This window comes from Crinia signifera, chromosome 2 (assembly GCF_055691185.1).
Source record: "Crinia signifera chromosome 2, ASM5569118v1, whole genome shotgun sequence".
NCBI lineage: Eukaryota > Metazoa > Chordata > Amphibia > Anura > Myobatrachidae > Crinia > Crinia signifera.
The window spans coordinates 63,579,875-63,583,266 of NC_139218.1; positions in this window are offsets into that span (position 1 = coordinate 63,579,875).

Below are 3,392 nucleotides of genomic sequence, written 5' to 3' on the forward strand. Positions count from 1 at the left end.
TCCCAATTTGTTCAATCTGTTTCATAGCTTAAATTCTCCATTCCCTTTATTAGCTTTGTTGCTCTTCTTTGGATTTTTTCCAGTTCTGCGATGTCCTTGTTATAGTGCAGGGCCCAAACTTGTACTCCATATTCAAGATATGGTCTAACCAATGCTTTATAAAGTGGCATAATTACTTGAGTCCCTAGTTTCCATACGCCTTTTTATACATGCTAGTATTCTGTTTGCCTTATTTGTTGCTATATGACATTGAGCACTACACCCCAGTTTGTTATCTATTTGGACTCCTAGATCCTTTTCAAGTTATGAATTTCCCAATGCCTCCCCGGTTAGGTTATAACTAGCACATTGGTTATGTTTCCCAAGATGCATTAACTTGCATTTATCCACATTGAACCTCATTTTCCACTTTTTTGCCCACTCATCTAGTTTATTAGATCATATTGAAGTGCGGAGACATCCTCGGTTGATCTAATTACAGATGGAGCTGGCCTTATTATTGCTGGCGGAGCGCCAGGACCGTGTCCCTGGCGATCCGCCAGCAATCTGGCGCTCTGGCTGAATGAGACGCTCGTGCGTCTCCCACGCACGAGCGTCTCAATAGCCGGGCGGCGAGGCGGCGCGGCGGGTGCAGTCCTGCCCGTCTCCAGCTTCAGGGAGACGGGCAGGGCTGCGGGGGGCTGCGGGGGGGCGGTGTGGACCGGCGGGGACCCGGGGAAGCCGGCGGGGACCCGGGGAAAGGCACCGTCGGAACGGGACGCGCGTGCACCTCGTGCACGCGCGTCCCCTTCCGACATACAGATGGCGAGGGGCGGGGGATGGCGGGTGGCGAGTCCTCCGCCATCCCCAGCAACGACAAGCCCGGCGCTATCTGTATGCTGCTCAGTTTTGTGTCATCAGCAAAGATGGAAACTTTGCTGAGTATTCCCACCCCAATATTGTTAATAAATATGTTAAATAACCTGGGCGCTTTTACCGACCCCTGTGGCACTCCATTTAGTACTGGTATCATATTTGTTACTGCTCCGTTCACAACTACTCTCTGTTCTCTATTACACAGACAGTTCCCTACCCATCTACAAATTCTTACCCCTAGTCCCAGGTCCTCCATTTTGTTTATCAACCTCTTGTGTGGCACTGTATCAAGAGCCTTAGCAAAATACAGGAAGACCACGTCTACTGTACATCATTTCCATTATCAAGATTGTTGCTGACATCCTCATAGAAGCCTAGTAAATTAGTTTGGCATGAGCGATTTTTCACAAACTTATGTTGGTTGATTCTAATCTATATAATAAGTTGAAGAGTGTGTGTGCGTGCGTGCGTGTGTGAGTGTGCGTGTCTGTTGCATTGCGGACACACCGTGGCACTCAGAGCCCCCAAATTCAGCAACAAGATACCTCTGGACCCGGTGGTGTGCACCTCAAAGTCGTTTTTGGGAAATTTCACTTAGAATTTTAAAAAACAACAAGTTTTAATTTGCCTTCATTGATAAGACGATCTGGGAAACCATTGGGGAAGGAACAACTCCACACCTGATTTCATTGCTGTCATTGAGTATGAAAGACACATTCTAACATTAGGGTGAAGGCTTTAAACAATTAGGAATAATTGAGGATATACAGTACATAGACCACACATAACACACACAGGTACACATTGTACACGCACACACACACAGTACACCACATACGCACACATAGCACACAACACACACATATATACGTAGCGCACCTCACACACTTACACATTGGACAGATACACACAACAAAACACACACATAACACCACATGCAGTACAACACACACCCATATACACTACAACACACACCACACAACAGTACAACAAACACACAGAACACACACACTTAAACATTGTGCAGATACAGAAACACACAGAAAACACACACTTAAACATTGCCAGGATAAGCACAGCACACTACACACATATATACATAGCGCAACTCACAAACTTACACATTCGGCTGATACACACAACACAACACTCACACATAACACACCACTCACAGTACAACACACATCCACATTCACTACAACACAAACCCAAAAAGAGTACAACACACAGAACACACACACTTAAACATTGCACAGATACACACAGCACACTACACACACAGATTTATACATAGCACACCTTACGCACTTACACATTGCACAGATACACACAACACAAACATAACATACCTCTAAAGCTGTGTACACACGGGGGCGATTTTGTGTAATATCGCGGGAAATATGGTCACTGAGCAACCATATTGCCCGAGATGGGAGTGTGCTCCGGCGATATATCGCAGGGTGCGCACTCACGTTTTTACCCCTGTAGTGATTGCTGGTCGCAGGAACATGCTCCTACGACCAGCTGATTTCCACTGCCGGGCTCCCCCCGGCAGTTTCTTTTTCATCAGCGACCATCTCTGGTCGCTGATGAACAGGAGACACAGAGCAATATTATTATTATTATTATTATTATAATTTTATTTATAAGGCGCCACAAGTGTTTCGCAGCGCCGTACAAAGGAACAATACAGGGAAACAAAACTTGGCATAACATTGAATAAATAACAAAAATACAGTACAAATAAAGAGCGCCACAGATCAATACACATTACAGCTTGGATATAAGTAGTGAGGACTCAATCAACATACAACTAGAGGCTTGAGGCCAATGATGGAGAGGAGTATGCAGACGAAGATGGTCACTGAGTGTTGGAGTAAAGGAGAGCTGTGAGTGAAATGTGAAGAGAAGTGGGCTTTGACAACAGGAGGGAAGAGGGCCCTACTCGGAGGAGCTTACAATCTAGTAGGAAGGGGAGACAGACAGATTACAAGAGGTGCAAACGAGGGGCTGGTGGTTAGATAGCAGGATGTAAACAGGAAACAGGCAAGGGGTCGGAGAACCAGCTGGTTTATGCAGTGGAAGGGTACGCTTTGATGAATAGGTGAGTTTTCAGTGCCCGTTTGAAGCTTTGCAAGGTTGGGGAGAGTCTAATGGAGCGAGGGAGTGCGTTCCACTGAAGGGGTGCAGCACGGGCAAAGTCCTGTACTCTAGCATGGGAAGCAGTGATCAGGGTGGAGGAGAGACGACAGTCGTCAGCTGACCGTAGAGGGCGGGAGGGTGTATGAATGGAGATGAGGTTAGAAATATATGGAGCAATGGAATTAGAGATGGCCCTGTATGTGAGTGTGAGGTGTTTGAAGAGGATTCTGTAGGGGAATGGAAGCCAGTGCAGATTTTGTTGAAGGGGAGTAGCAGAATTAGAGCGGCGGGAGAGGAAGATAAGCCTGGCTGCAGCATTGAGGACAGATTGGAGAGGAGCTAGTTGGGATTGAGCAAGGCCGGTGAGAAGAGCATTACAGTAGTCAAGCCGTGAG